The sequence below is a fragment of the Salvelinus sp. IW2-2015 genome, linkage group LG8 (genome assembly GCF_002910315.2).
Source record: "Salvelinus sp. IW2-2015 linkage group LG8, ASM291031v2, whole genome shotgun sequence".
NCBI classification, from domain to species: Eukaryota; Metazoa; Chordata; class Actinopteri; order Salmoniformes; family Salmonidae; genus Salvelinus; species Salvelinus sp. IW2-2015.
In genome coordinates, this window is record NC_036848.1 from 5,971,612 (window position 1) to 5,987,048 (window position 15,437).

Here is a 15,437-nt window from a genome sequence, read left to right on the forward strand (position 1 = left end):
AGTGATTGTTGTCTGTATGCCAGCTGATGGTTTAATTCTGTATGCCAGCTGAGGGTTTGATTCTGTATGGCAGCTGATGGTTTATTCTGTATGGCAAGCTGATGGGTTTGATTCTTGGTATGCCAGCTGATGCGTTGATCTGTATGGCCAGCTGAGGTTATTTCTGTATGGCAGTCTGATGGGTTTTGATTCTGTATATGCCAGGCTTGATGGTTTGATTCTTTATGCAATTGATGGTTTGATTCTGTAATGCACTGATGGTTGATTCTGTATCCAGTTGATGGTTTGATTCTGTAGGCAGCTGATGGTTTTGATCTGTATGGAGGCTGATTGGGTTTGGAATCTGTATGGCAGCTGATGGGTTTTGGATCGGTATGGCAGCTAAGTGAGTTTCATTCTGTATGCCAGCTGAGGGTTTGATTCTGTAGTGCCAGCTGATGGGTTTGATTCTGTATGCAGTGATGGTTTTGATCGTATGCCAGCTTGATGGGTTTATTTCTGTTATGGCAGCTGTGGCGTTTGATTCGTATGCAGCTAATGAGTTTGATTCTGTTGCAGCTGATGGTTTTGATTCTGTATGCCAGCGATGGGTTTATTCTTATGGCAGCTGATGGGTTGATTCTGTATGGCAGTTGATGGGTTTGATTCGTATGCCAGCTTGATGGGTTTAATTCTGTATGCCCATCTGAATGGTTTGATTCTGTATGCCAGCTGATGGTTTTGATTCGTATGCGCAGCTGATGGGTTTTGATTCTTTATGCCACTTGATGCCGTTTTTTGTTTTGTATGCAGCTGATGGGTTTGATTCTGTATGGCAGCTGATGGTTTGCATTCTGTATGGCACTGATGGTTTTGATTCTGGTATGGCAGCTAATGAGTTTGATTCTGTATGCCAGCGGGTGATTGAGCTGGTTTGATTATGAGCTGATGGTGGATTGATCCAGGCTGATGGGTTTGATTGCTGTATGGCAGCTGATGGGTTTGCATCATGTATGCAGCTGATGGGTTGATCTGTATGCGCAGCTGATGGGTTGACTTTTATGCCAGCTGATGGGTTATGATTGCTGAGTATGGTTTTGTCACATGGCAGCTGATGGTTTGATTCTGTATGCCAGCTGATGGTTTGATTCTTATTGCCAGCTGATGGCGTTTGATTCGTATGCAGCTTGATGGGGTTGATTTCTGTATGCCAGCTTGAGGGTTTGATTCTGTATGCCAGCTGATGGGTTGTCTTTCATGGTTTGATTTTGCTGCCAGCTGATGTTTGATTCTGTATGCAGCTGATGGGTTTGATCTGTAATGCCAGTCCTGATGGGTTGATTCTCTATGCTAGCTGATGGGTTTGATTTGCATGCCAGTGATGAGTTGATTTTGCATGCCTAGGGTGACTGTGGCACTGAGGTTTGATTCTTGTGTGGCAAGCTGATTGTTTGATTCTGTATGGCAGCTGATGGTGATTCTGTATCAGCTCTGGTTTATTGTATGGCAAGCCTATGAGTTTGATTCTTTATGCCCAGCTGATGGGTTTGATTCTGTATGCCAGCTGAGGTTTTGATTCTGTATGACCAGCTGCTGGGTTTGAATCCTAATATCGCAGCTATGGGTTTTGATTCTGTTCCAGCCTGATGTGTTTGATATTCGTATGGCAGCTGATGGTTGATTCTGTATGCCAGCTGATGGTTGTCTGTCTGATGGTTGATTCTGTAAGCCAGCTGATGGGTTTGATTCTGTATGCCCTAGTTGTCTTGCCCAGCTTGGTGCGTTGATTGCATGCCAGCTGATGGGTATTATCTGTATGGCAGCCTTCTGGGTTTGATTCTAGTTATGCCAGCTGATGGGTTTGATTCTGATGCCAGCTGATGGCTTTGATTTTGCATGCCAGCTGATGGGGTTTTGATTCTGTATGCCAAGCTGATGGGTTGATTATGTATCCAGCTGATGGTTTGATTCTGTATGCCAGCTGATGGTTTGGATTCTCTATGCATAGCTGATGGGTTGATTCTGCTGCCAGCTGATGAGTTTGATTTTGCATGGCCAGCTGATGGGTTTTGATTGCTGTATGCAGCTGATGTGTTTGATTCTGTATGCAGCGATGTGTTTGATTCTTATGGCAGCTGATGGTTTGATTCTGTATGGCAAGCTATAGAAGTTTTGATCTTTATGCCAGCTGATGGGTTTTGCATTCTGTATGCCAGCTGATGGTTTGATTCTTATGCCAGCTGCTTGGTTGATTCCAAATGGCAAGCTGATGGTTTTGATTCTGTATGCCAGCTGATGGGTTTGATCTGTTCCGCGGTTGTTTGTATGCCCTGATTGGTCTGCCAGTGTGGTTTGATTTCATGGTTGATGGCGTGATTCTTTGCACGATGGGTTTTGAATTCGTTCCAGCCGATGGGTTTGATCTTTGCTATGCCAGCTGAATGGCGTTTTGATTCTGTATGCGAGTAATGCGGTTTGATTCTGTATGCTCAGCTGATGGTTTTGATTCTGGATGGAGTGATGGGTGATCTTTATCGCAAGCTATGGGTTTGATTCTGTATGCCAGCTGACTGGGTTTTGATGTCTCGTATTGCGCAGCTGAGGGTTTGATTCTGTGATGCACTGATGGGTTTGATATCTGTATCCAGCTGATGGGGTTTGATTCTGTATGCCCAGCTGATGGGTTTGATTCGTGGTATGCCACTGATGGGTTTGATCGTTTGCATGCCAGCTGATGGTTTGATTCTGTATGGCAGCTATGGGTTTGATTCTGTATGCAGCTGATGGGTTTGATTCTGTATGCAGCATGTGATTGCATAGCTTGGGTTTGAATTCTGTATGCCCAGTCGAATGGGTTTGATTTGTGATGCCAGTGATGGGTTTGATTCTATGCCAGCTTGATGGTTATTTGATGCCAGCTGCTGGGTTTGATTTTCATGCCGAGCTGAGGGTTTTGTTTCATGTGCGATGTGATTTGCCTGAGCTGGAAGTTGGATGCTCAGCTGTAGTGTGTTGCGCTGATTTGATGTGGAGTAGTTGTTCTGATGGCAGCTATGGTGTTCTGTATGACTTATCATTGTTTTATGCAGCTGATGGGTTTGATTCTCTATGCTCAGCTGATGGGGCTTGTTGAGTCGTTTGATCAATGGCAGCTTGATGAGTTTGATCTGCTGCCCAGGGGTATTCGTTGGCATTGGGTTTTGATTCTGTATGCCAGCTGACTGGGTTTGATTCTGTATGCTATTTGTCGTGCATTGTTTGATTCTGTATGCAGCTGATGGTTGGATTCTCTATGGCAGCTATGGTTGATTTTTCATCCAGCTGATGGCTTTTGATTTTTAGCGATGTGGATTGTACAGCCAGCTGATGGGTTGATTCTGTATGCCAGCGTGGGTTTGATTCCTAATGCANGAGTGATTTGAGGGGAAACGTGGAACCTTGGCCCTGATTACTTGTTTGAGTTCATGGGCTTAAATAAAGACGTTTAATCACACCGTTCATTCAGCGTTCAGAGTTTTCCTGGACCRTACAGGACTCTGCCAACACCCCAGGCAGTCACATCTCCAGATCGGAGAAATAATATTCCCTCAGCAGAGCTGCATGACTCACAAAAACAACTCTCACAAGTTAAACATGATACTGAATTAGTTCACATCTTTTATTCAATGTTTTATACCCTTTATATCTAGAAAGTCTGCATTTCAGAAAAATAGACTAATTCACAGAACAGTGTTATAACATTGTTATAAACTTAAGATATACAAGCATGTCAACTAAAGAGTAAAATGTAAGTCTACAGAGGTGATCCCCTAACCTTGAAACAGTCATAGTTACCAGGCTATAAGTAAGAGTCTACAGAGATGGTCCCCTAACCTTGAAACAGTCATAGTTACCAGGCTATAAGTAAGAGTCTACAGAGGTGGTCCCCTAATCTTGAAACAGTCATAGTTACCAGGCTATAAGTAAGAGTCTACAGAGGTGGTCCCCTAACCTTGAAACAGTCATAGTTACCAGGCTATAAGTAAGAGTCTACAGAGGTGGTCCCCTAACCTTGAAACAGTCATAGTTACCAGGTTATAGGTGGTCAGTGTGAATGACGCTGTGGAAACTGACACTACTTTGTCAATCACACTCACAGACAGAWGACATCAGAGACACACAACCAGTAGCTGAAAAAGGTCAAATTCCAAGTCAGCTACTTGAGGATGCAGATCTATCTGTAACAAGGTTGTGTTCAGTCCAGTAGCATCAGTGTCTTTCTTAACATCAAATCAAATCAAATGTTATTGCTCACATGCGCCAAATACAACAGGTAGACCTTACAGTGAAATGCTTACTTTACAAGCCCTTAACCAACAATGCAGTTTTAAGACAATACCTACAAAAATAAAATGTTTAAGTAAGAGATAAGAATAACAAATAATTAAAGAGCAGCAGTAAATAACAATAGCGGGGCTATATACAGGGGGCACCGGTGTCGAGGTAGTTGAGGTAATATGTACATGTAGGTAGAGTTATTAAAGTGACTATACATAGATAATAACAGAATATCAGTGTTGTGTCRTTCTTAACATCAGTGATGTGCAGTAGCGGTACGTGGATAAAATCACCAGGGAAGCCAATCCAGAGAAAAAAGTAATGTTGTGAATATTGCGTTGTTTGTTCTATAACATGTTAGTTCATATACCTTGTGTAAGGAAGGGTCCTGTATTTATTTCTTAGTCAACCTTGTGTCTGTTTCGTTGTGTTTCTTATCGTAGCCCTGTGTGTCTTTGTGTTCTTGAAACGGTTCAAAAGCCCTCTGTTGTGTTGCTGAACGTAGCCCCTCGAATTTCTTGTGTTCCTTGAACGTATAGCCCTGTTGCTTTGTGTTCTGAACGTAGCCCTGTTTCTATTTTGTATGCTGTTTTTCTTGAACGTAGACTTTTTTTGGTCTTCGTGCCCTTCTTTGTGTTCTTGAACTGCCTGCTTTGTACTTGAGTACCGTTTTTGTGTTCTTAACGGACGTCTTTATTACAAGCCGCTGTCTTTTTTTTGTTAGCTGTTTACTTGTTTACCGAACCTGGTCTCTCAGCTCTTATTTAGTTAGTTCATTCATTTTTGCTTTGTAGAGGTTGTTATGTTTTGACTCTACTCAGCCTTTTCTAGCTCGTTTGTGAAACCAGTTATAAGCCTTTCAGTCCTAAGTTTGATGCACCCTGCTGGTTTGGCTACCTGTGACGACCATTGCTGCTGTGGACACGAGTCCGCCTTCTGTGAAATAACACTGCCTGCGCTCTTGTGCGAACTCTACACTTTTCTCCCTGAGTTTCAGTATCCTATATCATTACACGCTTTTTCTCCGGCTGAATATTAATTACACCTTTTTCCCTGAATATTCATTTACGACCTTTTTCTTCTAATATATTCTTTACACCTTTTTCTCCCTGATATTGCAGTACACACTTTTTCTACTGAAGCTATTCTGAACTCTTTTTCTCCCTGAATATTCATTACACCTTTCTTCTTCCCTGAGTTATTCATTAACCTTTTTCTCCCCTGAATATTTCATTACATTTCTCTTTCTCCCTGAATATTCATTAACTTTCCTGAATATTCATACACTGATATTTACATCCGCTATTTCATCACATGAGACTACTCCTTTTCTCCTGAAATATTCATATAAATACGCTTGTCTCCCTCCCCTGAATATTCACTTACACTTGTTCCCCCCTGAATATCCATTACACCTTTTTCTCCCTGAAATTCATTTACACCTTTTTCTCCCTGAATATTCATTACACCTGGTTCTGAATATCTACACGCTTTCTCCCATGAATATTCATTTACACCTTTCGTTTCTACCTGAGAGTATTCAGTTACACCTTTTTCTACCTGAGTATTCATACACTTTCTCCCTGAATATCATTACACCTTTTCTCCCTGACTATCCATACAACCTTTTTCTACCTGAGTATTCATGTAACCTTTTTCTCCCTGAGTATTCATTACACCTTTTTCTCCCTGAGTATTCATTACACCTGCTACCATGATATATAGGCTTAAGGCTGAGAGAAATAAGAAGACACAAGTGGCAGAATAAATTCAACAACACCTTTGTTTCATCACAAAACCGGCAAAACCTCCGTCTGGTGAAATCCACAAAACATTATTGCATGTAACAAACAGTTACATAACCTACGCAGTGGTTAAGAAGTTAATATTTCTGACATTTCCAGACTACTAAACAACTATTGATTTAGAACCATGGAGAGTTACCGCAAGTCACAAAGAAAACAGGAGCCCACATATTCCAGCACCATTTCAACTTCAAAACAACATCAACATCATCTATTCTCACCTCTGCTTGGTCTAAACCAGTGACGACAAAAGATAACATAACAATTTAGTCCAATCAACGTAAGCTAAAAATGAGTGGATGTCCATGGTTCTGATTTGTGTGTGTGTGTGTGTGTGTGTGTGTGTGTGTCGGTGTGTGGTGTTTGTGTGTGTGTGTGTGTGCATTTTGTTGGGGTTGGTGGTGTGCGGTTTGTGCGCATTCGTGCAGTGACTGCGTTCATCCACCTCTGGCCTGCTCGCCTCCCTACTCTGAGCGAAGTACAGTTATCACCGCTCAAGCCCAGTTCAAAAACTGTCGCCTGCCTTCTGGCAACCCAATGGCTGAACAAACTCCCTGCACGACGCCAGTGTCAGCGGAGTCAATCACCACCTTCCGCAGACACCTGAAACCCCACCTCTTTAAGGAATACCTAGGAGTAGCATAAAGTCAATCCTTCTAACCCCCCCCCCCCCCCTTCAAAGAGTGTAGAGCACTATGTAACAGTGGTTGTTCCACTGGATATCATAAGGTGAATGCCACCAATTGTAAGTCGCTCTGGATAAGAGGCGTGCTGCCTAAATGACTTAAATTAATGTAAATGTAAGTAGAAAAAACATGTTGACTCACCCACTTGTAGAGAAACACAATGCCATCCTCCTCTCTTTCATGTTGCCTAAAACGGGTCTAATGACTCTGTCATACAGTACACACTTTAGTTTTGTCCTAGGCTACCTGGCTAAAATGCTTGTTCGCGACCTGTTCCTTTCATGGGCAACAATAGCCAGCTAGTTAACACTCAGCCTACAAGATCTGCACAAATGGGCGGGCACAAGTATGAATTTATGGTTGGATCAGAATCGCCATTATAATCATAGTCCAGTTATGGAGAATGAAGTAAAGCACAAGTCTAAATCCCCTATCTCCGTCCAGGGTAATTTAGGCAAAGGGACAATTTTAGCAGCAACCACCGGAGGACAACGATACAATGAGATGCAACACATAAAGTTTTTCTGTCAGTGACATTTTGCTTTGATGTATGTGATTGGTGTGAAGCCAGATCCAAACTGGCTCCCTTTACAGTTTTTTTGAGGTGTACCATGACCATTCACAGTTGAGCTCACTCATTTAGTTCAACGCTGATTGGCTATTATTTATCAAGGGAGGACAAATGCTTGCTGGCTTCCCTTGCATTCAATGCTATGGGTGGCGACAATGTCATACTCTTTTTGATCAGACAGAGGGGCGCTATTTTGCTTGCTCAGATGCTTTCTCGGTGAGATACATTCAGTCTCTTGCGAATTAGAGGACACATTATCGAACAGAGAGACAAAATAATTATTTTTTATATGATTTTTTTCTTTGGTCATATTGGGGGGAAGCCTGGCTTCCCTTGGCATCCATGGAATACACACCACTGGTTCAGTAGGCAGCAGTTCAGGTAATACCTCCCAACTGAACATGCACCAGTGCCATCACACAAGTCTCAAAACAGCAATTCAGGAATATCACTAAGGTATCTCTGCCAAGACACATTCTCCAACCTGCATTCACTAAGGATCTCTGCCAAGACACAAGTCCCCAACCTGCCTTCACTAAGGCTTCTCTGGCCAAGACACAAGTCCCCAACCTGCATTCACTAAGGATCTCTGCCAAGACACAAGTCCCAACCCTGCCATTCACTAAGGCATCTCTGCCAAGACACAAGTCCCCAACCTGCATTCACTAAGGCATCTCTGCCATGAAAAGGGGTCAGTATGCCAGAAAGAGAGTTCTGGTGGTCTCTTTTCATTGTTCTGACACGTTCTCTTACTGTTAACTGGGTGTGTAAACCTGTCCACCCACACCATATAAAACCATGCTGAACACACCTGGGAAATAAAATGGCATGGAAACCTGTTGTTGTAGAGGGGTCGAAGTAAAACCAGTCACCTCTGCTCACACTAATTGGTTATTAACACTGTTTAACAAACCTTTGTTTCAGTTTTACACTCATCTGCAAATGAKCAGACCACAAGTGGAAAATACACAAGCCTGTGTTGGTGCTATGAAAGTGATTGTTTCTTGCTTGATGACGTCAGCAGCCTGAATAACTTTTATCAGGCAAAGGCCTGTGCAGAACATATTTTATTTTCATTTATAAAAGTGTACATTTTGCTAAATCAATCTTGTGTGAAGGGGCCTTATGTAACGTTATTGTTGTAGCAGTACTTCCAATATATACTGTACAGTGCATTCGGAAAGTATTCAGACCCCTTAACTAAAATGTATTAAATATTTTTTCCCCTCATCCATCTACACATAATACACCATCATGACAAAGCAGAAACATGTATTTAGACATTTTTGCAAATGTATTAAAAATAAAAAACTGAAAAATCATATTTACATAAGTATTRAAACCATTTACTCAGGACTTTATTGAAGKACCTCTGGCAGCGATTACAGCCTTGAGTCTTSTTGGGTATGATGCTACAAGCTTGGCKRARCTGTATTTGYGCAGTTTCTCCCATTCTTATCTGCAGATCCACACATGCTTTGTCAGGATGGGGAGCGCCGTTGCACAGCTATTTTCAGGTCCTCRAGAGATGTTTGTTTGGGTTCATGTCCGGGCTCTGGGTGGGCCACTCAATGACATTCAGAGACMTGTCCCGAAGCCAGTCCTGCGTTGTCTTGGTTGTGTTMTATTTATTGTATTTTATTGAACCTGTATTTAACTGTGTGCTTAGGGTCGTTGTACTGTTGGAAGGTGAACCTTCGCCCCAGTCTGATGTCCTGAGCGCTCTGGAGGGCATCAAGGATCTCTCTGTATTTTGCTCCATTCCTCTTTCCCTCAATCCTGAGTAGTCTCCCTGTCCCTGCCGCTGAAAACATCCCCACAGCATGATGCTGCCACCACCATACTTCACCGTAGGGATGGTGCCAAGTTRCCTCCAGACTTYACKCTTGGCATTCAGGCCAAAGACTACAACCTTGGTTTCATCAGAGTAGAGAATCTTTTTAATCATGGTCTGAGAGTCCTTTAGGTGCCTTTTGGCAAAATCCAAGCGGGCTGTCATGTGTCTTTTACTGAGGAGTGACTTCCATCTGGCCACTCTACCAAGAAGGCCTGATTGGTGGAGTGCTGCAGAGATAGTTGTACTCTGGAGCTCTGTCAGAGTGACCATTGGGGTCTTGGTCACCTCCCTGACCAAGGCCCTTCTCCCTGACCAAGAACCTTCTCCTCCGATTGCTCTAGGACAAGTCTTTGTTGTTCCAAATTTCTTCCATTTATGAATGAAGGAGGTCACTGTGTTCTTGGGGACCTTCAAAGCTGCAGACATTTTTTGGTACCCTTCCCCAGATCTGTGCCTCAACACAATCCTGTCTCAGAACTCGACGAACAATCCCTTTGACCTCATGGCTTGGTTTTTGCTCTGACATGCACTGTTAACTGTGGGACCTTATATAGACAGGTGTGTACCTGCTCCCGAGTGGTGCAGTGGTCTAAGGCACTGCATCTCAGTGCAAGAGGAGTCACTACAGTACCTGGTTCAAATCCAGGCTGCATCACATCTGGCTGTGATTGGGAGTCCCATAAGGCATTGCACAATTGGCTCAGCTTTGCCAGGGTAGGCCATCATTGTAAAAAATATATTTTTTTAACTGACTTGCCTAGTTAAATAAAGTTAAATATAAATAATAATAATTTCCAATCAATTCAATTTGTAGAAACATCTCAAGGATGATCGATGGAAACAGGGTGCACCTGGGCTCAATTTRAAGTCTCATAGCAAAGGGTCTGAATACTTATACTTATAAGGTATTTCTGTTTCTTTAATACATTTGCAAATATTTCTAAAAACCTGTTTTCGCTTTGTCATTATGGGGTATTGAAACATGTTTTTTTAATGCATTTTAGAATAAGACTAACGTAACAAAATGTGGAAAAAGTAAAGTGGTCTGAAAACTTCCCGAATGCACTGTACATGTACTATGTATTTTATTTACCCCTCTTTCAATAGGTGCCCTTCTTTTTGAGGAAGACTTACCACTGTAATTGCTGCCAAAGGTAATTCTACAAAGTTTTGACTCGGGGTGTGAATACTTATGTAAATTAGATATTTCTGTATAAATGTACAAATATTTCTGAAAACATGTTTTCACTTTGTCATTATGGGGTATTATTTGCAGATCGGTGAGACTTTTTTTTATTTTGTCAATGTTGAATTCAGACTGTAACACGAGAAAATGTGGGGTATGAATACTTTCTGAAGGCACTAACCAMGTAGTCTGTTCCACAGGTCTTTATCCCTGTCATCATAGGGGGGCCCTAGCTGGATACACATGACTGGGTGTAGTCCTGTGCTGTAGATAATTCCCAATGTGCTGTGTAACAGTGTACTGGTAGACCTGTGAGGAAACTGCTCTCCAGAGGCCCAGCTGCGGGTGGCAGCGTCGGGGCCTGCAAAGTCGAGGCCTGCAGGCTAACATGCCCCATTAGCCTGTGTCTCCGCACCCCGCTGTAACGTCTGCTCCAGTCTAAATACCTGCAACCACTCTGCCTGTGGCCCCCTTGACGCTTTTACTCTTTCACATTTAAAAAATAAAAAATACTCTCAATATCGAGAAAAAACAAACCATGTCCGAGCCAAAATAATGTGTTCAATGTGTTTTCTTTTTCGTAGAAGGGTTTATTTTTAGGAGTGTGTGACGCACTTCAGGGCCTTGCAGGTATTTCTCTCTGTCAACACGACAGTCTCCATCTTGAACTTGGTTCTGGGAAGAGAGGGAGCAGTATAGGTTGCATTGAGAGGGTTCTCAGTTTGAAGATTGAGGAAGCTGGCTGAGAGACAAGCCTCTTATTTTTCATTAGTGCATCTCACTAAGCTGTCGTACTGTACTGGTGGTGGCTACAAATGAAGTGTCCTGTTTCTCTCCCTCTACTAATATTASACTGTAATGARCCWAGTTGGCTAAAGGTTTTTCCTAATGTAGTTGAAGTGTTTTCTTATTTCACTTRCCATGTATGAGGCYATATATCAAGAACATGCGAGTGTGGATGCTATGGAACAGTAACATACAATAGAAGCTTACATTGGTTTTCTTGGATTTCCACAATATGAGTTTTAGTGATATTAGGACACTGAGAAGGAGTGGTCATAATATTGCCCATGAGTTTAGATACTCAGATAAGGCTAATCCTCTCTGTTGTGTCAGGACTCATGGGATCCAGCCTGGTTCCTACATTTCCCAGACCGAGGACTGGGGTCAATTCCATTTAAATTCAATCAATTCAGGAAGTAAACTGAGATTCCTATTTCAATTTTCCTCACTCATCCTCGCCTTCAATTTGAAATGGAATTGAGCCCAACATGATCAGGGCTGTTCCAACCAAGGTCAATGCTGTCTTGTACCAGCCCAGATCTACCACTGCCCACTAACTAGAGCATACTGCCTGCTAACTAGAGCATACTGCCTGCTAACTAGACCATACTGCCTGCTAACTAGAACATACTGCCTGCTAACTAGAACATACTGCCTGCTAACTAGAGCATACTGCCTGCTAACTAGAACATACTGCCTGCTAACTAGAGCATACTGCCTGCTAACTAGAACATACTGCCTGCTAACTAGAACATACTGCCTGCTAACTAGAGCATACTGCCTGCTAACTAGAACATACTGCCCGCTAACTAGAGCATACTGCCTGCTAACGAGAACATACTGCCTGCTAACTAGAACAATACTGTTCAAAGTGTTAAGACCCTAAAAGGAAAACACCTCACAAGCGATGATGAATTAAATAAAAATCTGAAAGCAAACAGGCTGTTATAAAAGTAATTTACCAAACCTAGGGTGCTATAAACGCAGGCCTTGCACAGAGGGAAGGACGTACCGGTGTTCTCTCTTAATTGACCTCTCTGTTGTCGCAAGGAAATGCGAAACTTGTAGTGTATTCAGGTTTTAAAAAGCTTATAACGTTTGTAATTGCCACTTTAAAATGTCAGACTTGATTTAACCTACCGAAAAGTTGATCAACCCCTACAAAAATATCCATTCATTATAACACACATAATAATGAACATTTCCTTCTGCTGAGTGATTATTTTCCTGCTGTGAGAAACAAGGTCAAATTAAGATAGCAAATCTGTAGACGCTGGGGTCCTATGTGCTCACCTCAATACTTCTAATTGAAGATATTACTACCGATGAGTGCTAATGCCTCTTAATTAGCTGTCTTGCAGGGCTTTTCCATCGGCTTCCAAAATGTCATTTTATTGAAAAATGGGACATCTAGGTTTCTATTTTACCTTCCTAAGGGTGAGTGAGTGTGTAAATGTCAGGTTGAGTTGATGAATGGAGGTCTGAGGTGACTTGTAAATAAAGATTCTCCATTTCATTCCTTTACACACAGAGCCCTAGGTGTAAGCGGATCGTGTACAATATGATTTGATTTAGTGTTGATATGGGACAAATATCCTTCTGTTTCTATCTTTGGTTGATTTTAGTTTGAGCAATTATACCTGCTTTAGTATCAACAATGGATGTATTACAGTCACAAAGCCTCCTAGTGATCGGCCTTTCAATGAAAATGTAAAATCCCATATGTTGATTTCCGTATTAGTTAGATTGTATTAGCTTATTACAGTGTAATTTGATTATTTGTATTGAATTTCCAACAAATCAATACACACAAGCAAACAGCAGCACAGCAACACAAATCTCTAGGGATAGGCCTTTCTGTATGCTGACTGGTGCAGCCAGGAGTCAGTCTTACCTAAGGCCCTGTCAAACGGATGCCTTGCACCCTGCCTGATTGTTACACCCCACAGTGAGACCTGTTGCCTTGGGCTATTAGTCATCCTGACAGCCTGGGCTTGTAGGCCTGCCACTCTCCCGGCCATGACACGTTTCCCACCCTCTCCGCACCTCTATGTTCTGCCGTAGCCCTTATGTATCCCTAACACAACATGGCAAGAGAGGCATGGGCCGCTCAACTAAAACAAGCACATATCAATTACTGATGAAAGAAGCCATTAGGGTCTTTACATTTTTTCTCTTTTACTGTAGGATGACAGTGTGGAGTGTGGTGAGACCATGGTTAAAATCACAGAGGCTGTGTAAGAATGAGCTGGAGGCGTTATTTGTTCCGTGCTCAGAAGCTCTGCAGAAACCTGTACTGCGCAAACACAGTCGCGAGTGGCCTATCGCTTCTGTCAGCTTGACTCATCACAGCTTGTAACAGTGGAAAGGTACATGTAAAAACAGATCACGCCTCACTACAGCTAGAGTAAGTGTTGGGTATTGTACGCCAAGTTCGCACTGTTAGTCTATTCTGAACTGTAAAATATAGTAAATGTATGTTAGCCAATGTGATCACACCATTACCTCCTCCTCACTTTAGAGGAAACAGCCACTACCCCATCCCCCTCACTTTAGAGGAAACAGCCACTACCCCCATCCCCCTCAACTTTAAGAGGAAACAGCCACTACCCCATCCCCCTCACTTTAGAGGAAACAGGCCACTACTCCCCATCCCCTCACTTTAGAGGAAAGCAGCCACTACCCCATCCCCCTCACTTTAGAGGAAACAGCCACTACCCATCCCTCCTTTAGAGGAAACAGCCACTACTCCCATCCCCTCACTTTAGAGGAAAACAGCCACTACCACCAATCCCACCACCGCTTGATAAAGGCACCCGATGGAAAACATGGATCCCTCTTCTCTCCTGCTCTACAGGTATGATAATCTAACTGTAAAGTGTGTGGTTTCTTGTACCTTAATTGTCCATACTCTACTATGAGGATAGCTCAGTGGAAGGACAACTGAAGATGACAAGATACTCAGTAACTATTGGTAGGACAATGAACGTTTGCTTCAACAATACAGATTGTTTGTTAAAACCACAGTGTTTTGTAGCGAAGCCTTCATCAGAGTATGAGGTGAGATGACAGGAACRGTTTCTGGCTGCTAGAGAGATGGCTTGATACTCTTCCAGGCCTTGAAACCTTGCAGTTGTTTTGGAATAATGTGACGGTTATATTTCATCCATCATCCCGTACAGTGCTTCTTGTCTGAGACATGTACAGTAGCATATTAGCTGGTTTAATGTAAAGTGWKATTTGAGCATGTGGATTCGTCATTTAGCGGTTTTGACCCCAAAAAAMAAAAAMATATTCCGCCAWTAAAATTCAATCAGATTGATTTACAATGTTATCYATGCACTTAATTTACAAATCCTAATTCTTAAACCAGCAGRAGGGACTTTTATTTTTTTGTTCTATCTGCGTCACYCTTTAAAGCCGACTTCGGGAAAAGACCATTGCATAAAAGGGAAATATGTGTGACCTTGGCATGTGATATGTTGTTTAATCCTCAACGTAACACACACCGGGGGCATACACAACAGCATTACTGTAATTACTGGTCCATTCAGGTCCCACTCCCCTGCTCAATGTTGACTTTCACTTTGGTTTTCACTGGGAGACAATCCATATTTTTGTTAGACACCACTTTGTGACTACTGTCTGTTCTGCAATTCAACGCTAAGTCAGCAGCAAGAAATATAACCAGTGATTTAATATTAGACAAGAGCAGGGATTCAACACACTGGTAAAACCATTAGGGGCTTCTCTCCTCTCCTCTCCACTCCTCTCCACTCCTCTCCTCTCCACTCCACTCCTCTCCTCTCCACTCCTCTCCTCTCCTCTCTTTTATCAACCACAGAAAGGGGGGATTTTCTACAATGCCATGCTATGAGACGGAGGTGATTAGTGGATCGTATATGGCGGTCGAGGATAATATATGTTGTTAATTTACAGCTCTGAGGTTTCTTTAGCTCGTCCTGTGACCGCCAATTCTGGCCTCCCCTTAGTTAAATATAGTAGTAGCCTACATTTCAATACGACCCTGAAATCATACCCTAAAAAAAGTCAGATTTCAGCATGAGCTACGCCAAGTGACTTTAAGAGCCCTTGTTACTTTTTTATGCTCTTTCCACTTTTCTCTGTCTGTCTCTTTGCTCTCATTCAAAGGTAAATATAAGTGTTCTGCTCTGTTCATTCAATGAAGGAAAGCAATTACCATCCTTCTCTGTCACTACCTCAGTCCATATGTTGGCAGGAACACTGGTTTTTATAGAAAGGCTTCTTTGAT